This window comes from Oryctolagus cuniculus, chromosome X (genome assembly GCF_964237555.1).
Source record: "Oryctolagus cuniculus chromosome X, mOryCun1.1, whole genome shotgun sequence".
In the NCBI taxonomy this organism is placed as follows: Eukaryota; Metazoa; Chordata; class Mammalia; order Lagomorpha; family Leporidae; genus Oryctolagus; species Oryctolagus cuniculus.
The window spans coordinates 73,287,283-73,311,239 of NC_091453.1; the positions used below are offsets into that span (position 1 = coordinate 73,287,283).

At 47.5% G+C, this 23,957-nt stretch overlaps 1 pseudogene; it reads right to left on the reverse strand.

Annotated features, from left to right (window-relative positions):
* Positions 1-5,593: 5,593 nt before the first annotated feature.
* On the reverse strand, positions 5,594-22,029 carry LOC138847549 (thyroid hormone receptor-associated protein 3 pseudogene; annotated as a pseudogene).
* Positions 22,030-23,957: the final 1,928 nt, after the last annotated feature.

Here is a 23,957-nt window from a genome sequence, read left to right on the forward strand (position 1 = left end):
AAATTAAAGAAGTCTAAGACAGTCCCAGTTTTACGTCTCCACCTAAACTGCCACTAACAAACCACATCTGCTTTTGGAACTTCAGTTTTCTTCCATTTAAAATGAAGAAATCGGATTTGATCTCTGAATCCTAAAAGCATGAGCCTCTAATGCCACATTTTTACGTCTATTAATGTACATCTAACGTGGTGTTCATTAGTTTCCACAAGATACTACAAAGTGGGAAGGACACTGGAAGGGAAGGCAAATGAGCTACAAAGAAACAACGGTGGTTGAATCCTAAAGCCTGCAGATATAAATTCAAAGTCGGCTGCCTCCAACTCCACTTGTTCATTCCACAAACACCGATTACAGACTATGAGGCACAAACCCAGTGCTGGCTGCTGGTGCAAGGTACTGGCTGCAGCAGTGAGCCACAGGGACAGGCCCACATGTTCCTGGGCTCAGTCTTTGGGGGCAGATGAAAGGGCAGACAGTCAGAGCCACCAGCGCCCAGGTGAGGAAGGCACTAGGTGTTTGGAAGTCTGTCCTGGACATGGGAGGAGCAAGCTGAGCCCAGCCCTGATGGCTGAGGCAGAGTGAGGTTTGGGGGCAGGGTGGCAGGGTGGACTGAGTGTGGAGTGTTCATGCCCTAAGCAGAGGAAACACTGTGAGAAGGCCCAGTCCAGACAAAGCTGGGGACTTTGGGGAACTGAAAGTCACTCAGTATGCAGGAGTGCAGAAAGGGGATGTACTGTGGATGCCACAAGGAAGTAGTGATAAATTGTGCGGCTGGAGAGGTAAGCAGGGGCCAGATCACGTGGAGCCGTTGTCTTAGGAGGGAGCTCGAATTCCATCCTGGAGCCAAGAAAAACATTCAAGGGTTCAGAACTGCACAGCAATATCAAGTTTGGGTTTAAGAAGTCCTTGAAGGGAGAGGTTGGATAAATGTTTGAGGTGATGGGTATACTAATTACTTGATTTGATCAGTACACGTAGCATACATGTGTTGAAGTAGTACACTCCATCCCATAAATATATGATTAATATGTGTCAGTTGAAATAAGCAGAGAGGGATAACAAATAAATCATATGGTTAGGATGTGGACTGCTATAAACAGACTGGGGATCATGGAGCAGGCTGGGAGTAAAGAGACTGCTAATGTGAGGAGTCAGGTGCGTTAATAGGCAGTCAGGTGGATACTGAGGGTGCAAAATGCATGCTTCCCCCAAAAATCATCTTTAGCAAGATCAAAGTGCTAAATCCCACTGCGTGTTTCTCCCCAAAAGCTGCCTTTAGCAAAACAAAAGTGCCTGCCCCCATCCTTGGGAGCTTCCAATCTTATCAGAAGAGCCAGGGTGTGGTGGTTTCCACCCTCCTGGATGGCCCTTTTATTTTATCAGGAACAAGCCCTACCGGGCAAATAAGATCACAAATCAGGTCTTTTTTTTTTTTTTTTTTTTTTGGCAGGCAGAGTGGATAGTGTGAGAGAGAGACAAAGAGAAAGGTCTTCCTTTTGCCGTTGGTTCACCCTCTAATGGCTGCCACGGCCGGCGCGCTGCGGCCGGCGCACCGAGCTGATCCGATGGCAGGAGCCAGGTGCTTCTCCTGGTCTCCCAGGAGGGAGACAGGGCCATCCTCCACTGCACTCCCTGGCCCCAGCAGAGGGCTGGCCTGGAAGAGGGGCTACCAGGACAGAATCCGGCGCCCTGACCGGGACTAGAACCCGATGTGCCAGTGCTGCAGGCGGAGGATTAGCCTATTGAGCCGAAGCGCTGGCCTGTTCTTTTTTTTTTTTTTTAATTAATTTATTTATTTATTATGTGAAAGAGTCACAGAGAGAGGTTGAGACAGAGAGAGAGGTCTTCCGTGGGTTCACTCCCCAGTTGGCTGCAACAGCCGGGGCTGCACTGATCTGAAGCCAGGAGCCAGGAGCTTCTTCCTGGTCTCCCACGTGGGTGCAGGGGCCCAAGGACTTGGGCCATCTTCTACTGCTTTCCCAGGCCATAGCAGAGAGCTGGATCAGAAATGGAGCAGCCAGAACTAGAACCGGTGCCCATATGTGATGCTGGTGCTTCAGGCCAGGGCCTTAACCCGCTGTACCACAGCGCCAGCCCCCGCCCCCCCGTAGGGTTTTTTGCCTCTCTTGGAGCCCCCCTCCAGGCCACTGTAGCTGGAGGTCTCTAACTTAAATACACCTTTTCTCTCTGCCTTGTTCGCTTGGAAACTTTTCCATGTGAGATAAAGAATCGAGGCAATCTTTTCTCTGCTGCTGCTTCACCCAGAACACTAAGAAACTGTAGTTCGTTGTGTAAATGGGACACATGATGGCAACCAGAACTAAGGCAGAGACAGTGGAGGTGGCGTGAGATGAACAGATAAGAGAGGTAGATCAAGAAGACTGGGGGGGCCGGCTCCGTGGCTCCCTTGGTTAATCCTCCGCCTGCAGCGCCAACATCCCATATGGGCGCTGGGTTCTAGTCCCGGTTGCGCCTCTTCCAGTCCAGCTCTCTGCTGTGGCCCGGGAGGGCGGTGGAGGATGGCCCAGGTGCTTGGGCCCTGCACCTGCATGGGAGACCAGGAGGAAGCACCTGGCTCCTGGCTTCAGATCGGCGTAGCTCCGGCTGTAGTGGCCATTTAAGGGATGAACCAACGGAAGGAAGACCTTTCTTTCTCTCTGTCTCTCTCTCTTACTGTCTAACTCTATCTGTCAAATAAATAAAAAAAAAAAAAGAAGAAGAAGAAGACTGTGATTGACTGGAGGGGAGGACAAGAGCGATGGCAAGGATGACATTCAGGGGGCCAGCATTGTGGCTAGGAGGTAAAGTCACTGCCTGCAATGCTGGCATCTCATATGGACACTGGTTTGTGTCCCAGCTGCTCCACTGCTGATCCAGCTCCCAGCTAATGAGCCTGGGAAGGCAGCAGAAGATGGCCCAAGTGCTTGGGCCCCTATACATATGTGGGAGACAAAAAAGGGCATTTTCTTAAAATGTAATTATTTTTATGCATTTTAAGGTAGAGAAACAAACTCATATACAGAGAGAGAGAGAGAGAGAGCACGTGCTAGCTCCCATCTGGTTCACTTTCCAAATGTCCACAAGTGCTGGAACTGGGCAGGCTGAAGCCAGGGGCCAGGAACACAATCTGGGTTTCCCATGTGGGTGGAAGGGACCCACTACTTCAGCCATAATCTGTTGCCTTTCAGAGTGTATATTAGCAGGAAGCTGGAATCAGGAGCCAGGACTTAAATCCAGGTATTCCAGCACGGGATTCCAGCATCCCAAATGGCATCCTTAACTGATGCACTGGACGCTTGCCTAAAAAATAGGGTTATATTTGGCAGATGGTCGAAGGGACTGAGACTTTAGTTTTGCATACATTTAGTTTGAGATTGGCCAAGGGACTGGCACTGTGGCATAGCGGGTTAAAACTGCCTGCAGTGCCAGAATCCCATATGGGCACCAGTTCGAGTCCTGGCTGCTCCACTTTCCATCCAGCTCTCTGCTATGGCCTGGGAAAGCAGTGGAAGATGTCCCAAGCCCTTGGGCCCCTGCTCCCACGTGGGAGACCCGGAGGAAACTCCTGGCTCCTGGCTTCAGATCAGCAGTGCTCCGTCCATTGTGGCTATCTGGGGAGTGAACCAACAGATGGAAGACCTCTCTCTCTCTCTCTTCCTCTCTCTGTAACTCTGCCTTTCAAATAAATAAATCTTTACAAAAAAAGAGAGAGAGAGAGAGAGAGAGAGAGACTGGCTGTAAGACAGCCTGATGAAGATATCTGGTGGACAGTGGGAGATGCAGATGTGGAACTCAAGGGAAAGCTAGAGGGGACTGTGAACTAGAGGAGGGGTTTTGTTTTGACTTGGGAGTGACAGCTTGTATGCCTAATGACATAAGAGACACAAAAGAGGACAAATAGGAAGACAGAAGGGTAAATCCAGTCGATGGATCGAAGCTCCTGCGTGCTGGGAAGGTATGAGTCAGAGCGAAGAACTAGAGATTTGTCTCACAGAGGAGGAAAGCCTAGGAGTTAAGAGCCCAGATTCTGGCTAAAGCCACCATCTGCAGCACTGGCATCCCACATGGGCGCTGGTCGAGTCCCAGCTGCTCTACTTCTCATCCAGTTTCCTGCTGATGGCCTGGGAAAGCAGCAGAGGATGGCCCAAGTGCTTGGGCTCCTGAACTCTTGTGGGAGACCTAGATGAAGCTCCTGGCTCCTGACTTCAGACTGGCCCAAGTCCAGCCATCGTGACTATTTGGGGAGTAAACTAACAGATGCAAGATCTCTCTCTCTCTCTCTACAACTCTTTCAAATAGATCTAAAAAAAAAAAAAAGACTATCTGGTTAGAATTTGGTTCTACCACCGTCTAGCTGTGAGACCTTGGGCAAGGGACTCACTCTCCCTGAGTCTCAGTTCAGTTTCCCAGGCTGTAAAATGGGAAAATTATTAGTAGCTACCTCATAAGTGTGCTCTGAAAATTAAAGGAGACAATAATATGCTCATAGTTTTACTTGGCACATAGTAACACTGCATACATTTTTTTTTAAAAAAAGATGTATCTATTTATCTGAAAGGCAGAGTTACAGAGAAAGAGGAGAGACGGAGAGCTTCCATCTGCTGGTTCACTCTCCAGGTGGCCACAATGGCCAGGGATGAGCCAAGAGGAAGCCAGGAGCTTCATCCGGGTCTCCCATGTGGATGCAGGGCCCCAAGGACTTGAGCCATCTTCTATTGCTTCCCAGGCACATTAGCAGGGAGCTGGAGCCAAAGCAGAGTAGCAGAGACTCAAATCCAGCACTTGGTATGGGGCATAGCCATCAAGCTTGACTTGCTATGCCACAACAGTCTGCCCCATAGATTTCCTTAGTTTTTTTTTTTTTTTTAACCTAATTTCCTTTTTCTATTCTAGGAATCCATCTACATTACATTCAGTTGTCGTGCCTCCTTAGGCTCCCCTTGGTTGTGTTAGTTTCTCAGACTTCCTTTGTTTTTGATGACCTTGTTTTGATGACTTTGAAAGTTTTGAGGAGCACTGGTCAAGTATTTTATAGGAGGCTTCTCTTCTGGAATGTCTGATAGTTTTCTAATGATTAGATGCGGGTCATGAGTTTGGGGGAGGGAGAGAAGATCACAGAAGTAAAGCGGCATTCTTATATCATGTCAAGGGTATATACTATCAGCATGATTTATCAGTGTTGATGTTGACCTTGATCAGCTGGCTGAGGTAGCACCTGTCAGGTTGCTGCATTGTAAAGTTACTCTTTTTTCCAACCCTTCTGACTGTACTGTTTGGAAATAAGTCACTTAAGGAGCAGGGCTTAAGGAATAGCTCCATAAATTATTTGGAATTTTTCTGCATGGGAGGTTTGTCTCTTCTTCCCCATTTATTTACCATTTCTTTCTATAAGTATAAAGTAGAATATGAATACAATCATTTCTTTATATCAGTGTAAATTAGAAACTCACTTCTGGGTGGTAGGTATGCTCCACCTCAATACTTTTTTAAAAAAATTAATTTATTTATTTGAAAGGCAGAGTTACAAAGAGGCAGAAGCAGAGAGAGAGAGAGAGAGAGAGAGAGAGAGAACTTGGGCCATCTTCTACTGCTTTCCCAGGCCACAGCAGAGACCTGGATCGGAAGTGAAGCAACCAGGACTCGAACCAGCACCTATATGGGATGCCGGCACTGCAGGCGGCGGCTTTACCCGCTGCACCACAGTGAGCTGGCTCCCCTCAATACATTTTTTAAAAAATATTTATTTATGAACATAGTGAATCACTATGTTCCTAAATTTGTATATATGAAATGCATTAAGTTTGTATACCTCAAATAAAAGGCTTCTGGGTAAAAATAAATAAATAAATGAAAAATTTAAAAAAATATTTATTTGAATGTCCGAGTTACAGACAGAGGGAGAGACAGAGAGAGGGAGGGAGGGAGAGAGAGGGAGAGAAATCTTCCATCTGCTGGCTCACTCCTCAAATGGTTGTAACTACCAGGCAGGGCTGGGCCAGGCAGAGGCCAGGAGACAGGAGCCTCTTCCGGGTCTCCCACGTGAGTGTAGGGGCCCAAGCACTTGACCCATCTTTTGCCGCATTCCCCGACCACCAGCAGGGAGCTGGACTGGAAGTGAAGCAGCCTGGACACGAACCGGCACCCATATGGGATGCCAGCTTTACCCACTACACCACAGTGCTGGCCCCAATACATGTACTGAAGTAAACATTTTGATGTTTATTCACATGCTTTGTTTTCTCTTTTAAGAATCAAAGTTGTCCAAATTAAGTCTTTCAGCTAATACTACCGAATATACTCAAAAGAAAAGAAGGGGCTTTTAAAATTAGAACAGGGGATAGCAGCAGTCTGGTGGCTGATGGCGTTAGGGCGGGATTTTTCAGGCTCTTTCTAAGGCTCCTGTCTAGCTCCTCACCAGCTGTCTTCCCACCAGGATCAGTTGTGGGCTGTACATTGTCTTTCTCTTCTCGGTCCTCTGTCCCACTCTTCTCATCTTCAGTCTCCCCTCCCTGCTCACTGAGCTTGTGGACGCATTCGGGGCTGGTCCTGGGCTTCTGGAACATGAACAGGCCTCCACCCCAGGGAAGTCTCCTCAGCACTGACCCTAGCTGCACCCATTTGTCATTGCCTTCGCTTTCACAGTCATCATCATGTTTTTGGGTGCATCCTCAGTTTCTCTTTCGGAAATCGCTGTTGGGGGTGGTGTTACTGCTACCAGATTGTTGCTTCTGCCCCAGCCTCTCCCTCTGGCACAAAAGCGCAAGGTTCCTGGAGCTCTGCTGCCTCCTCTTTCATCGGACACACACAGTCTTTTGTCCCCAGTCTGGATTTGTCAAAGCCGGAAGTATTCTCTTGTTTGGTATACTCTTCCTCTTGGTAGGAGTGAGAGAAGTGAGAGGAGGAGGAGGAGGGGCGGGGGAAGTAGAGGGGGCGGGGAGAGAAGGAAGGGGGGGAGGAGGAGGTTCAAGTTCTGTGTGGTCCTCTGCTTCTTGTGCTCTGTCATCCTCTGTGAGTGTTCTATTTTCTTGGTTGACTTTGCCTTTGAGTGGTTTGAGTCACAGAAATTCAGTTTCTCTTGAATTACCTCATTTAACATCTCTCTTCTTAGGTGTTTTTATGATGTTCAATATCAAGGCAGAGATCAACAGGATCAACTTCGTGTCTTTGTTCAGCTTCACAGTCAGGTGGAGTGTCTGCCCCCCACCATGCATATTTGGGTTTGGCTTGTTTTTAGATGCCTCCTGCTCAGTTTTTCTCTTTTTAAAAAATTATTTATTTAGAGGCCAGCACTGTGGTGCAGCGGGTTAAAGCCCCAGCCTGCAGCGCCGGCATTCCACATGGGTACCGGTTCAAGACCCGCCTGCTTCTCTTCCAATCCAGCTCTCTGCTATGGCCTGGGATAGCAGTAGAAGATTATCCAAGTCCTTGGGCCCCCGCACCCACGTGGGAGACCCAGAGGAAGCTCCTGACTTCTGGCTTCAGATCGGCACAGCTCTGGCCGTTGTGGCCATCTGGAGAGTGAATCAGCTCATGGAAGACCTCTCTCTGAAACTCTGTTTTTCAAATACATAAAATAAATCTTTTAAAAAATTATTTATTTAATGAATGGGTGGGAAGGAGGGTGGGAAGAATCACGATGTCCCTAAATTTGTATATATGAAATGCATGGGGTTTGTATACCTTAAATAAAATTTAAAAAAATAAAAGAAATTAAAAAATTATTTATTTGAAAAGCAGGGGGAGGGGAAGAGATCTCCCGCCCACTGGCTCATTCCTTTTTTTTTTTTTTTTGAAGATTTATATATTTATTTGAGAGGCAGAGTTGCAGACAGACAGAGAGAAAGGTCCTCCATCACTGGTTCCCTCCCCAAATGGCTGGAACAGCCAGAGTCAGCCAATCTGGCTAGCGCTCATATGGGATACAAGTGCTGCACACAGAAGCTTAACCTTACTAAGCCACAGCACCAGCCCCCTCACTCCTTTTAATACATACATTGAAAGGCAGAGTTACAAAGAGAGAGGAAAGGACAGAGAAAGAGGTCTTCCATCTGCTGATTCACTTCCCACATGGCTGCAATGGCCAGGGCTGATCAGGCTGAAGCCATGAGCTTCCTCCAGGTCTCCCACGTGGGTGCAGGGGCCCAAGCACTTGGGCCATCTTCCACTGCTTTCCCAGACTATTAGCAGAGAGCTGGATTGGAGGTGGAGCAGCCAGGATACAAACTTGCAGCCATATGGGTACTGGCACCGCAGGCAGAGACTTAACCTACTAAGCCACAGCGCTGGCCCCCTCACTCCTTCTATCCGATGGTTTACTCCTCAATTGGCCACAATGGCCAGAGCTGCGCTGATCCGAAGCCAGGAGCCAGCTTCTTCCAGGTGTCCCACGTGGGTGCAGGGGCCCAAGGACTTCTACTGCTATCCCAGGCCATAGCAGAGAGCTGGATTGGAAGCAGAGCAGCTGGGACTTGAACCGGCTTCCATATGGGATGCAGGCATTGTAGGCAGCGACTTCACCTGCTATGCCACAGCGCCAGCCTCCCCACCCCCACACTCCTTTTTTTTTTTTTAATTTTTATGGGGCCTGGTATTGTGGCTTAGTGGGTGAAGCTGCTGCCTGCAGTGCCGGCATCCCATATGGGTGCTGGTTCGAGTCCTGGTTGCTCCACTTCCCATCCAGCTCTCTGGTGTGGCCTGGGAAAGCAGCAGAAGATGGCTCAAGTCCTTGGGCTCCTGCACCCACATGGGAGGCCTGGAGGAGGCTCCTGGCTCCTGGCTTCAGATCATTGCAGCTCTGGCCATTGCGACCATCTGGGGAGTGAACCAGCAGATGGAAGACCTTTCTCTCTCTCTTCCAATCCTTCTCTCTCTGTGTAACTCTGACTTTCAAATAAATAAATAAATATTTTTGAAAAAAGTATAGAGAATATTTGAAAAAAAATTACTTTTTGAAAGGCAGAGTTACAAAGAGAGAGAGGGGAGAACAAAGAAAGAGGTCTTCCATCTGCTGGTTTACTCCCCACATGGCTGAAGTGGCCAGGGCTGATCAGGCCAAAGCCAGGAACTTTATCCAGGTCTCCCACATGGGTGGCAGGGGAGTAAGCACTTGGGCCATCTTCTGCTGCTTTCCCAGGCGCATTAGCGGGGAGCTGGATCCGAAGTGGAGCAGCTGGGACTCCTATGGAATGCCAGCGTTGCTTGCAGGGGCTTAATTCCCTGAGAGAAAATGCTGGCCCCTGGCTCACTCTTTAAATACCTGCAACAGCTGGCAGTGGGCCAGGCTGATGCCAGGAGCCAGGGAGTTCATCCAGATTCCCACACTTGTGGCAGGGACACAAGGACTTGGACCACCACGACTGCTTCCCAGGATGCACATTAGCCGGAAAATGGAAAAGGGAGCAGAGGCGGGACTTGAACCCAGGCCCTCTAATATGGAATACAAGTATCCCAATTGGCATCTTAACTATTTCAATAAATGCCTGCCCCTCAACGCCTCTCTAGATGTTTAAGGAAGCATTCACACACTGTCATTCCAGAGGACCCAAAGTGATGCTCTTGAGCATGGAGAACGATGTCACTGTATGCTGGGCACACAGGTCTGAGGGGCTGTGCTGAATCTGAGCTGCCTGTAAGGGCTGGTGAACGGAATGACATTCCTGTTCCTTTGTGTTGCTACACATTAGGTCCTGACAAAGTTTGCATTCCGGAGTCAGTAAGCCACCAGGTCATGCCAGGTCCTCATCAGCACATTCACCAGGGCCTCTCACATGTGCAAGAGGAAGACTGCCTTGAGGAAAAGTCTCCTTTGGCTCCCAGATTGTCCCAGCTCTCAGAAGTCTTTCTCAGGGAAGATAGTGAACTTTTCTCCTGCACGTTTTGTAAGTGGTCACTCGGAAGTTCTTTTCATGCACAAATTCCCTGTGCCCGTTTTCTGTTCTCTTGATTCCTCCCTGGGATTCCTTCCTTTTTGGATCTCTGTTTTCCCTTGCATTTCCTTCTCTGGAGGTCTGTGCACCATACCCTGCTATTTGCCTGATTTATCTTCTTGGTTTTTGTTTGCACCTGTTATGACTTTAGACATAAATGTGCGTTCATCATTACATTCAGATTTCCTCTGTCCCTTAGCTGTGTTCTTATTTTGATCATTTGTCTCCTCCTAATGGAAGTCAGCCATCTTCTTCTCAAAGTCATTGCAGAGCTTGTACCTTCTGGGAGACTGGCTGCCTTGGAAAGGGTTCTCAGTTATCAGTTTTGGGAGCAAATGGATCAGATTTAATTTTTCCATCACCCAAACCTGTGTCAGAGACGCTCCCTTTTCTCTTTCATTTTCTATTTATTTATTTATTTATTTTCATTTTATATGAAAGAGAGACAGAAGACAGAAGAGAGATCTTCTTTATGCTTGTTCACTTCTCAAATGCACAGGACAGCCAGGCTGGACCAGACACAAGCCAGGAACCATGAACTTCGTCCAGGTCTCCCATGTGGGTGGCAGGGAAACAATTACTTGGGCTATCACCTACTGCCTCCCAGGGTACACATAAGTAGGATGCTGCATCAGAAGTGGAGTATGGACTAGCACTGTGGCACAGCAGGTTAAAGCCCTGGCCTGAAGCACTGGCATCCCATGTGGGCACTGCTCCACTTCTGATCCAGCTCTCTGCTGTGGCCTGGGAAAGCAGTAGAAGATGGCCCAAGTGCTGGGGCCCCTGCACCCGCGTGGGAAACCCAGAAGAAGCTCCTGGCTCTTGGCTTCAGATTGGCTCAGCTCCAGCCATTGCAGCCATTTGAGGGGTGAACCAGCAGATGGAAGACCTCTTTCTCTGTCTCTACCTCTTTCTGTAACTCTGTCTTTCAAATAAATAAAATAAACCTTTAAAAAAAAAGTGGAGTAGCCAGGACTCAAACTCAGCACTCAGATATAGGATATGGGCATCCGATTGGTGACTTAACCACTGAACCAAATGTCTGCCCCCATTTTCTCTTAAAAATTTTTTTTTTAATGGGGCTGGTATTGTGATGCAGCAGGTTAAGTGGCTGACTGCAACACCAGCATCCCATTTGAGTGCCAGTTCCAGTTCCAACTGCTTCACTTCCCATGCTGTTCCCTGCTAATGCACTTGGGAAAGCAGCAGAGGGTGGCCCAAGTACTTGGGCCCCTGCCACCCACATGGGAGACCTGGATGGAGTTCCAGGCTCCTGGATTCAGGTTGGCCCAGCCCTGGTCATTGCAGACATTAGTGAACCAAAGAATGGAAGATCTCTCATGCTCTCTCTCTCTGGAACTCTGCCTTTCAAATAAAAATAAATCTATAAATCTTTAGGGCCTGGCGCTGAGGCAAAGTAGGCGAGGCCTCCGTCTGGAGCACCAGCATCCCATATGGGTGCTGGTTCGTGTTCCAGCTGCTCCTCTTGCAATCCAGCTCTCTCATGGTCTGGGAAACCAGTGCAAGATGACCCAAATTCTTGGGCCCCTGCACCCACATGGGAGACCCCAAAGAAGCTCCTGGTTCCTGGTCCAGCTATGGCCATTACAGCCATTTGGGGAGTGAGCCATCAGATGGAAGATTCTCTCTCTCTCTACCTTTTCTGTCATTCTACCTCTCAAATAAAATTTTAAAAAATCTTTAAAAAACAAATTTTAAATTAAAAAAAATTATTTAGGGGCCAGTGCTGTGGCATAGTGGGTAAAGCCTCTGCCTATGTTGCTGGTATCCCATGTGGGCACTGGTTCAAGTCCCGGCTGCTCTACTTCTGATCCAGCTCTCTGCTAATGTGCCTGGGAAAGCAGTAGAAGATGGCCCAAGTGCTTGGGCCCCTGAACCCATGTGGGAGACCCAGAAGAAGCTCTTGGCTCCTGGCTTCAGATGGGCCCAGCTCTGGCCATTGCAGCCATGTGGGGAGTGAACCAGTGATGGAAGACCTCTCTCTCTGCCTCTGCCTCTCTGTAACTCTGCCTTGCAAATAAATAAATAAATAATTGTATTTAAAAGAGATCAGGCAGAGAGCGCTCCTATCTGCTGATTTGCTCCCCAAATGCCCACAACAGCTGGTAGCTCAGGACCCAATCCAGGTCTCTCACATGTGTGTCAGGGACCCAAGTAACTGAGCCCTCACCATTGCTTCCTAGGACGCACATTAGTAGGAAGCTGGAAAACAGAACTGGGACTCAAAGCTATACACTCTGATATGTCCCAAGGGGCATCTTGACTGCTATGCAAAACATCCGCCCCTTTTATTTCCTCTTTATCGGTATCTGTTTCTGTTCCTTATCTTCTCCACTCCTCGTCTGCTCTTCTGGTGCCTCTTTGTAACAGCTGCTCAAGGAGGAGCAGCGTTCTTCCTGCTCCTTCTGAGATGGGTCACCTACAGCTGTGGCTTGTGGATTCTTACCCGCTGGGCTCTTTTTGGATGGATTCAAAGACCCGGAGCCAAGGTTGAATCGGCCAGCCTGGTATCAGACACCAGTCGGCAGAGTTCACCCGGTTGCATTTTACCCTGATCACAAACCTACTGTATAGGAATGTAACATGGGTGTTTTTCTCTTTCTCTCTCTCTCTCTCTCTCTCTCTCTCTCTCTCTCTCTGACAGGCAGAGTGGACAGTGAGAGAGAGAGACAGAGAGAAAGGTTTTCCTTTTGCCATTGGTTCACCCTCCAATGGCTGCCACAGCCGGCTCATCGCGCTGATCCGAAGGCAGGAGCCAGGTGCTTCTCCTGGTCTCCCATGCGGGTGCAGGGCCCAAGCACCTGGGACATCCTCCACTGCCTTCCCGGGCCACAGCAGAGAGCTGGCCTGGAAGAGGGGCAACCGGGACAGAATCTGGTGCCCCGACCGGGACTAGAACCCAGTGTGCCGGCGCCGCAAGGCGGAGGATTAGCCTAGTGAGCTGCAGCGCCGGCCTTCTCTTTTAAATCAGTTAGGGTTCAATCAGAGAAGCAGAAGCTATAGGAGATACACATGAAGAGTTACTGCAGGAAAGAGGATTCTATGGGGGTGCAAACTAGGTACATGGGAAACACAGAGAAGGCCTTTCGGAAGGGCAGATTGGGCCTCCCTTGAGTGGGCTGTGCATGGGAGGAGGTTTTTGTCCACCGGCAGAATTCCTTTTCTCAGGTAAGCCTCAATCCTGCTGTTAATGCTTTTCAAGTGATTAAATAACGCCCCCCAAGGTTATCCAGGATAATCTTCCATATTTAGAGTGAACTAGTTGTGGACTTTTATTACACCCACCAAATCCCTTGATCAGCACACCTAGATTAGTGTTTGCCTGAGTGCCTGTGACCCTGAGCCTGGCCGCGGTGACAGGAGAAAGCACATCACCGCTTTAAAGAGCTCTAATCTCAGGGCTTTTGGACTGTTCGTCTTTTTTTTTTTTTTTTTTTTTTTGGAGAAAAAAATACTTCTTTTTGATAGGGAAAGGGAAGAGAGCATCAGATAGCAAGAGATAGAGCCCCCATTTGCTGGTTCACATCTCAAATGCCCAAATACTCACAATGGCCAGGACTGGGCCAGGCCAATGCCGGGAACTGCCAGTGCAACCCAATCTCCCACATGAGTGGCAAGACCACAAATACTTGATCCATCACTACTGCCTCCTAGGGTCTGCAATTAGTCAGGAGCAGAGCCAGGAATCAAACCCAGGCATTCTAACGTGGGAGGTGGGTGTCTTAACCGCTAGGTGAAACAGCCTAGGACGAAAAACTCTACATAAACCACTACCCTGCCTTCTTCAACTGCAAGACTAAACACTTTGATCTGTTTCTAATAACTCAGGATCCCCAGTGTGAACATCATTTATTACACTCAACTACCAGGGATACTTCTGGGCCTCCAAGGCTTGGAAGGCTCCGTATCGTATCTCAATCAAGGGACATCACTGCTCCAGTCATTTTAGTGTCCTTATCAACTGTTTTCATGCTTCCTCCCTGTTCGCTTTCTGAAGGCTGCCACTCCTCAGTGCCATCAGCTGGACTCTCCTCCACACTACGTGCAATCAACTTTCTCGGGCAACAGGAACACTAAGAAGCGCTCATGGACACTGTGGGAAGAAGCTTTGGCCACCTAGGTCTCTTTCTGTCCTTGAGGCTGAGACAAGTGTCAGATACAGAGTAGAGTGACTGATATGAGCCTGCAGGATGAATGGTCATATTTCTGTGCTGGGTACCAGAGCTGCAATGCTAAATGAATTGATCCTTTCCTTTCATTAATTAACTCAATGACTGTATGTATACGTGTCCCCACTGCTTTGGAGTGTAAGAGGCATTTGTCCCTCTTTCTTTCTTTTTAAATAACAGCTTCATTAAGGTATAATTCATGGGGCCAGCGCTGTGGCGCCAGAGGGTAGGGCCTCCACCTACAGTGCCGGCATCCCAGCTGCTCTTCTTCTGATCCAGCTCTCTGCTATGGCCTGGGAAAGCAGTAGAAGATGGCCCAGGTCCTTGGGCCCCTTCACCCACATGGAAGACCCAGAGGAAGCTCCTGGCTCCTGGCTTCAGATCAGCGCAGCTCCAGCTGTTGCTGCCAATTGGGAGTGAACCAGTGGATGGAAGACCTCTCTCTCTCTCTGCCTCTCCTTCTCTCTGTGCGTAACTCTGACTTTCGAATAAATAAATAAATCTTCTAAAAAAAGACAATTCACATAACATACAATTCACTCACTTAAAGTGTGCAATTCAATGCTTTTTAGTGTGTTCACAGATAAACACAGCCATTAGCAGTTTTAGAACATGTTTCTCACCTCAAAATCCCAGAAATCTCCTGTCCTTCAGCTATCATCTTCTTAATTCCTCATTCTCCCCAGCCCTAGGAAACCATTCATCTCCCTTCTGCTCATACAGCTTTGCCTGCTGTGGACATTTCGTATAGACTGAATGCTATGACATGTGATCTTTGGTGACTGACTTCTTTTACTTGGTATAATGTTTTCAAGTTTCACCCATGTTGCAGCATGGATCAACACTTTGTTCTTTTTCAAGGCTGAGTAGTATGCCATTGGATGGCCGGATGATCTTCCTGTATAGCCATTCTTTCATTACTGGACACTTGAGTTGTTTACACATTTTGGCTATTGTTGCTAAAGCTGTCAGGATCACTCGTGTACAAGTTTGTGGGTGAACATACGTTTTCATTTCTCTGGAGTAGATACCTAAAAGTACAATTGCTGAGTCTATGGAAACCCTGTGTTTAACTTTTTGAGAAATGGTCAGACTGCTTTCCACAGTGGCTACACCATTCTACTTTCTACTAGAAATGAATGAGAGTTCTAAACTCTCCACATCCTTACCAACAGCTGTAATTACGTGACTTTTTTTTTAAAAAAAAGGTTATTTATTTATTTGAAAGGCAGAGCTTCATAGAGACAGGAGAGAGAGAGAGAGAGAGAGAGAGAGAGAGAGAGAGAGAATCTTCCATCCACTGGTTCACTCCCCAGATGGCTGCAATGGCCAGGGATGGGCCAGGCTGAAGCCAGGAGCCAGGAGCCTCCTCTGGATCTTCCCACGTGGGTGCAGGGGCCCAAGGACTTGGGCCATCTTCTGCTGCTTTCCCAGGCCACAGCAGAGAGCTGGATCAGAAGTGGAGCAGCCGGGACTTGGAACCGGCGCCCATATGGAATGCTGGCATTGCAGGCAGCAGCTTTACCAGCTACACCACAGCACCAGTTCCTGACTTTTTGATTATAGCTATCCCAGTGGGCATGAAGTAGTATCTCATTCTGGTTTTGATTTGCGCTTCCTTAATGATTATTGATGCTAAGCATATTTTTTTAACTTTTTTTTTAATAAATATAAATTTCCAAAGTACAGCTTTTGGATTACACTGGCTTTCCCCCCCTATAACTTTCCTCCCAACCGCAACCCTCCCATCTCCCACTCCCTCTCCCATTCCATTCACATCAAGATTCATTTTCAATTCTCTTTATATACAGAAGATCAACTTAGTATATATTAAGTAAAGATTTCAACAGTTTGCACCCACACAGAAACATAAAGTGTAAAGTACTGTTTGAGTACTAGTTATAGCATTAATTCACATTGTACAACACATTCAGGACAGAGATCCTACATGGGGAGTAAGTGCACATTGACTCCTGTTGTTGACTTAACAAATTGACACTCTTGTTTATGGCGTCAGTAATCACCCTAGGCTCTTGTCAGGAGTTGCCAAGGCTATGGAAGCCTTTTGAGTTTGCCAACTCTGATCTTATTTAGACAAGGTCATAGTCAAAGTGGAAGTTCTCTCCTCCTTTCAGAGAAAGGTACCTCCTTCTTTGATGGCCCATTCTTTCCACTGGGATCTCACTCACAGAGATCTTTCATTTAGGTGTTTTGTTTTGTTTTGTTTTGCTTTGCCAGAGTGTCTTGGCTTTCCATGCCTAAAATACTCTCATGGGCTCTTCAGCCAGATCCGAATGCCTTAAGGGCCAATTCTGAGGCCAGAGTGCTGTTTAGGACATCTGCCATTCTTTGAGTCTGCTGTGTATCCTGCTTCCCATGTTGGATTGTTCTCTCCTTTTTAATTCTATCGGTTAGTATTAGCAGACACTAGTCTTATTTATGTGATCCCTTTGACTCTTAATCCTATCATTATGATCAATTGTGAACTGAAGTTGATCGCTTGGACTAGTGAGATGGCATTGGTACATGCCACCTTGATGGGATTGAATTGGAATCCCCTGGCACGTTTCTAACTCTACCATTTGGGGCAAGTCAGCTTGAGCATGTCCCAAACTGTACATCTCCTCCCTCTCTTATTCCCACTCTTATATTTAACAGGGATCACTTTTCAGTTAAATTTAAACACCTAAGAATACTTGTGTGTTAATTAACGAGTTCAACCAATAGTATTAAGTAGATAAAAAAATACTAAAAGGGATAAAGTAGTAAGTTGTTCCTCGACAGTCAGAACAAGGGCTGATAAAGTCACTGTTTCTCATAGTGTCCATTTCACTTCAACAGTTTTCCTTTTTGGTGCTCGGTTAGTTGTCACTGATCAGGGAGAACATATGATATTTGTCCCTTTGGGACTGGCTTATTTCACTCAGCATGGTGTTTTCCAGATTCCTCCATTTTGTTGCAAATTTCATTGTTTTTGACTACTGCATAGTATTCTATAGAGTACATGTCCCATAATTTCTTTATCCAGTCTACTGTTGATGGGCATTTGGGTTGGTTCCAGGTCTTAGCTATTGTGAATTGAGCTGCAATAAACATTAAGGTGCAGACAGCTTTTTTGTTTGCCAATTTCATTTCCTTTGGGTAAATTCCAAGGAGTGAGATGGCTGGGTTGTATGGTAGGGTTATATTCAGGTTTCTGAGGAATCTCCAAACTGACTTCCATAGTGGCTTTACCAGTTTGCATTCCCACCAACCATGGGTTAATGTCCCTTTTTCCCCACATCCTCGCCAGCATCTATTGTTGGTAGATTTCTGTATGTGAGCCATTCTAACCAGGGTGAGGTGAAACCTCATTGTGGTTTTGATTTGCATTTCCCTGATTGCTAGTGATCCTGAACATTTTTTCATGTGCCTGTTGGCCATTTGGATTTCCTCTTTTGAAAAATGTCTATTGAGGTCCTTGGCCCATCTGCTAAGCATATTTTTAAGATTTATTTATTTATTTGAAAGTCAGAGTTACACAGAGAGAGGAGAGGCAGAGAGAGAGAGAGAGAGAGGTCTTCCATCCAATGGTTTACTCCCCAGTTGGCCGCAATGGCCGGAGTTAGGCCGATCCAAAGCCAGGAGCCAGGATCTTCTTTAGGGTATCCCACGCAGGTGCAGGGGCCCAAGGACTTGGGTCATCCTCTACTGCTTTCCCAGGCCATAGCAGAGAGCTGGATTGGAGGTGGAGCAGCAGGTCTTGAACCAGCGCCCATATGGGATGCCGGCACTTCAGGCCAGGGCATTAACCCGCTGCGCCACAGCACTGGCCCCAATGCTAAGCATATTTTCATATGCTGCTTAGTCATTTGTATATTTTTCTTGGAGAAATGTCCATTCAAGTCCTTTGTGCATTTTAAAATCAGATTGTGTTTTTCTTGTGGAGTTGTATGAGTTCCCAATACATTTTGGATACTAGACCCTTAACAGACATATATTTGCAAGTATTTTCTCTCATTCTATGTGTTGTCTTTTCAATTCTTGATAGTTTCCTCTGAGGCTCAAAAGTTGTTAATTTTTCCAAAATCCAATTTATCTACTTCCATGTTTGTTTCCTGTGCTTTTGGTGTCAAATTAAGATTCCATTGCCAATCACTGACTGCTATTTATTGAGCATGTTCCAAGTATCAGGAATGAGAGATTCCATGGCAAATAAAACAGACTTGGACCCTGTGTTCATGGAATTCAAGTCTAGTGAGGGTAGGAGAGATATAACCGAACAACGGCAAGAATGACTTATCAGTTGTGATTAGTACCACAAAGGAGAGGCACAGGGTCTTATGAATGCATAAAATGGTTGGGGCCAGGGCAGGCAAGGCTTCCCCAAGGAGATAACATTTAATGTGACATCTGAAGGATAAGTGGGAGTGGACCTGGTGAAGGATGAGAGGAAAGAGTATTCCTGGGGGCCAGTGCTGTGGTGTAGCAGATTAAGCTTCCACTTGCAGCACCGACATCCCACATGGGCACCGGTTCCAATCCAGCTCCACTTCCAATCCAGCTCTCTGCTAATGGCCTGTGGAAGCAGTGCAAGATGGTCCAAGTCGTTGGGCCCCTGCACCTGCATGAGAGACCTGGAGAAAGCTCCTGGCTTCAGCCTTGACCAGCACTGGCCATTGTGGCCCTATGGGGAGTGAAGCAGTGGATGGAAGACCTTGCTCTCTGTTTCTCCCTCTCTCTGTAACTGTGCCTCTCAAATAATTTTTTTCTTTAAAAAAAAAAAGTATTTCTGGAGAGGGAGAGCATGTAGGAATCCCAGGGTTCAGAAGAACATGGCTGGAGCAGAGCAAGTGAGGATGAGCAGGGAGAGGATGCAGCATGAAGAGAAAGGTTTCTGGGACCTCATCTTGGTGAGCACTGGCAATTAAAGCCAGAGGATGTCATGGGTGACTAAAGAGAATTTGAAGGAGGAGGAAGTAGCCAGCATTGTGCAGTGTGGCCAAGAAGTGAACTTTGGGTTTGGCAGATGGGAAGTGTTAAGGCTTGAATGCAAGTCTTCTTCCAAAATCCAAGTGTTGGCATTTAACCCCCAAGGTGATGGTATTAACAGAGGAGGTTGTTTGGGAAATGCTGTATCATGAGGGATGAGGCCTCGTGAATGGATCAGTGCCTTTATAAAGAAGCTTCAGAGAACTGCCTGGCCCTGCCATCTCTTCCACTTTGTGAGGACAGAGTGGCACCATAAATGAGCAAGACACTGAAATTGCTGGCACCTTCATCTTGAGCCTCCCAGCCTCCAAAACTGTAAACAATAAATTTATATTCTTCATAAATTCTCCAGTATAACATATTTTCTTCTAGCAGCAGGAATGGACTAAGACAGGAAGAGCATCATGGGGGCACTTCCTGGAAGCAATTGCTCTGGGCTGGTAGAAACAAAATCCAGAAAGTTGAGGAGTGAATAGACATAAGGAAATAGTCTGTGAGGAGAAGAGACCTCTCTTTAGAGAGGCTTGGCTATGATGAGAGAGAGAGAGAGAGAGAGAGAGAGAGAACCATAAACCTGGGGTAAGCGTGAGCCTGATTCTCAGCCAAAATGACACTCCTAGTAGCCACTTAATAAGGGTTATGTTGCATTGAACTAAACAAGGGTGGGCTTGAAGATATAGGAGAAGGACAAGCGATGGCAGTAGACTGTGGGAGGAGAGGGGTTGAGAGCATGAGTTAAATCTTGCAGGAGGACAGGCAGATGAACAGAACACTCAGTGAATGTAAAAATGAACAGAGGAGGAAGATGGGAACGCTGAGTGTGGAATAGATGACGTTTGCTGGAGCCGGGGAGGCACACTGTAGATAACAAATGGGCTCAGGAGAGAAAGGGCTTCCAACCTTTTATTCTCTTCAAAGCAGTTTGGAGTTAGCCCTGATTCTAGTTTATGACTTTATCTGGCAACAATGGCTACCATATTTAGTATTTCATAGGCACTTATTAAGTTATTGATTTTATTTCTTTTTTTTAATATTTATTTATTTGAAAGGCAGAGTTACAGAAAGAGGAAGAGGGAGAGAAACAGAGAGAGATCTTCCATCTGCTGGCTCACTCTGCAAATGGCTGAAACAGCCAGGGATGGGCCAGGCCGATATCAGGAGCCAGGAACTCCATCAGGGTCTCCCACCTGGGTGGGCAGGGGCCCAAGCACTTGGGCCTTCTTCCGCTGTTTTCCCAGGCACATCAGCAGGGAGCTGGATCAGAAGTGGAACAGCTAGAACTCGAACTGGTGCCCATATTAGATGCCAGTGTCACAGTAATTCACTGCACCACAACACTAGCTAGCTCCTATTGCTTTTACTTCCGTGGTGGAGAACAAGGTAAGTTAGTGACAATTATGTCTAAAGTGAAAGCATAAAACATTGAGAAGAATCAGCAGAGGTGGGACCAGCACTGTGGTGTAGCGGGTAAAGCCACCGCCTGCAGTGCGAGCATCACATATGGGTGCCGGTTTGAGTCCCGGCTGCTCCACTTCTGATCCAGCTCTCTGCTATGGCCTGGGAAAGCAGTAGAAGATGGCCCAAGTCCTTGGGCCCCTGCACCCATGAGGGAGACACAGAGGAAGCTCCTGGCTTCAGATCAGCTCAGCTCTGGCCATTGCAGTCATTTTGGGAGTGACCCAGCAGATGGAAGACCTCTCTCTCTACCTCTCCTTCTCTGTGTGTGTGTAACTCTAACTTTCAAATAAATAAATAAATCTTAAAAAAAAAAGAAGAAGAAGAATCAGCAGAGGAACCAATGTGTCATTTAGGGAATGAACACTGCTCTGGCTCAGATGGCAAATCACTGGCAATCCATGTGAGCCCGTTTGAAAGCTGGGATTATTGGGAGCCGGCATTGTGGTACAGTGGGTAAAGCAACGCCTGTGATGCCAGCATTCCATGTGGTCAACAGTTCTAGTCCTGGCTTTTCCACTTCTGATCCAGCTCCCTGATAATGGCCTGGGAAAAGCATCAGAAGATGACCCAAGTGCTTGGACCCCTGCACCCACATAGGAGACTCGGATGAAGCTCCTGGCTCCTGCCTTCAGTCTTGTCCAATAATGGCTGTTGCGGCCATCTGGGGAGTGAACCAGTGGATGGAAGGTCATTCTCTTTCTCTCGCCCGTTCTCTCTGTAACTCTGTCTTTCAAATAAACAAATAAATCTTTACAAAAATAAAAGCTGGGATTATGCAGGTAAACCACCAGATCCCTGGAGATGATATGAGTATGGGTTCACCACAAGAGCCTGCTGAGCCCCTTGGGGTTCTTTCGAAGTGCTGTCCCTTGCTATTTCCTACGCGTCGTGCAGTGTGCTGTTACACATCTGGACTCTCAAAGCCTCAGAATAGCCCTGCAAAGGAGATTGTATGAATAGCCCTGCAAAGGAGATTGTATGATCCCCATTTTACTGATGATGAAACTGAAGAGAAGCAGGTGATTTGTTTCAAAGTTACTAATCAGGAGTCAGGATTTGAACCCAGGGTAGGCTGCCCACTTTCCAATCCCAGTGGTTTTGAATTTTGCTCGGGGTGGGGGGCACTGCCTTTGATTGCCTGTGTCAGTCCAGAGTAGAGGGAGAAGGGTCGAGAGGGGAGATCCTAACCCAGCTCAACCTGGGAAGCTCCATACTTGTCCATTGTACCCCAGGGCTTCTGGGTAAGCTTCAATAGGGCAAAGGCTTTGGAGGAAGAAAAAAGGAAGAAAGTTTGCATCACAGGGTTTTTGAAACTGTCAGGCTGACGCGTGACTGTTCTTGGAGTGTTGCTCCAGAAACACTTGGTGTGTGGGACGCATTTGCCCCCAGTTTTCACCCCTGGTGCAGCCATCCTCCACGTGACTGTCAGCATGATTTTCTAAAATGCCATCATCATGTTGCTCCTCTGCTTGGAAACCTTCCATGACGCAAAAATCCTTTTTTAGCATGGCTTAGGAGACTCTCGTTGATCTGGACCCCCATCCACTTCTCCAGCCTTGCCATTAACCGCTCCCCACCCAGCAGCCTCCTGCCAACCGCTGACTTACAGTTCCTGGTACTGGCAACACCCATGGGCCAACTCCCACTCAGCCCTCCAGCCTCCCTGTCTGGGAAGGCTTTGCTGCACCTGGGGCCTGGGCTCCCTCTGCACCCTTCCCCCTAACCCCCATGCTTACCTGTCACAGCCCTGCCTCTGTCCACTTTTCTTGCCAGTATCCCCCGCTAGAATGCAATTTTGCATTATCTGCTTAGCTCTGCTTTGCTCCCCTGGAACGGTTTCTCAGGGAAGTTGCTCTTTTTCTTAGGATAAGCATACCAGTCTTGCCTGGAAAAGCATACCAGAAATGCCAATGGCTTGATGCTAGGCATGGGGAGTTTTCAGCATGGGAGTGTGGCCCCTGCAGCGCAGCCAAAGCTCAATTTTACATGGAGGAGGTAGGCTAGGCAATATCACATGATGAGAAAAATCTGTGGGGGAAGAACAGCTGACTACAGGAAAAACTACAGACAGCTGCTTGCTTTCGAATCTTCCAGCTGAGTCGGTTTTCATTCTGGACAGAGCAGGGTGGTGCATGCTTGTCTCAGGTCCCTAAATCCGCGAATAGTGAAGATGCTTAGGTTCAAACTTTCCCCGGAAAGAGGCTACTGAAGGCTCAGCACACGCCAATCTTCCCTCCAAGCCCTGAAGGCTCAGCACACGCCAATCTTCCCTCCAAGCCCTGAAGGCTCAGCACACACCAATCTTCCCTCCAAGCCGGACACCCGCACACTCAGCCAGGTGGCAGGAAGGTGCTGCCCTGACAGCTTTCACCACGCCCAACCCACCTTGGCAGCTGTCAAAGGGGAGGCTGTGGTGCAGGAACCGCAGTCCTGCATCAGTTAGCCAGTTTGTATCTATAAAATGGGCACACAGATGAAGGGGGCTTCACACCATATGCTGTTGCCAAGTGCCAGAATCTACAGACCAACTGCTCACCCTTCCCCCTGCAATCGCCCAAGCAAAGAAGTTCAGTTAGAAGAAAAAGGAAATGCTATATCACACTGTGTAAATATGCTTAAGGTGTAGTTCCTAGGGACAAGGGACTGGCTGAAAAGAGCAACAGCAAGGCTTTGGGTCATTTCATGGATGAGAAGAAACTAATGGATTATTCAGGGAAGGTAGGAGTCTCCAGCACAGAGGAAGCAAGCAAGGAGACCCCCGGGCAGAGATGGAAACAGTGCTGGCCCCATTTCTTCCTGGTATTCAAGGACTGAGGAACACAGCAGTCTGAGTGTTCAGGGCTATGAGGGTCATTAAAATGTTTGTGGCAAAATAGAATGAAAAGGTAAGCTTGTCTGGGTGGGAAAAGCTTTCAGCTCCATTGCCTAGTTTTTTCAAAACATGCATTTTTAGTGAACTTTTTGAACGCCCCTGCTATGCACGGATTCCAAAATGTTTTGCACCAACATAAGCTTCTCTTTTCATTCTATTTTGCCAGTTTTTCTTTCCAAAGTATCCTCTTACGGCGCTATTTAAAAAAAAAAAATGTTGTTCTCTAACGCAGCATGGATCCCTGGCCACCAACTGCTTTCTCTCCTTTCAGGCTGAGTCAAGCCTCCTGTATTTAATTCATGCCATTTCTGAATGGAAGCAATTTCCCAAACTACAACTTATGTGTTAAACTTAATTTAAAAAAAAAAATGCCTTTGGGAGCAGGCGTTGTGGTGCAGTGGGTAAAGCCACTGCCTGTGACACCGGCATCCGATAGTCCTGGCTGTTCCACTTCCAATCCAGCTCTCTGCTGTGGCCTGGGAAAGCAGTGGAGGATGGCCCAAGTCCTTGGGCCCCTGCAGCCACATGGGGGGACCTGGA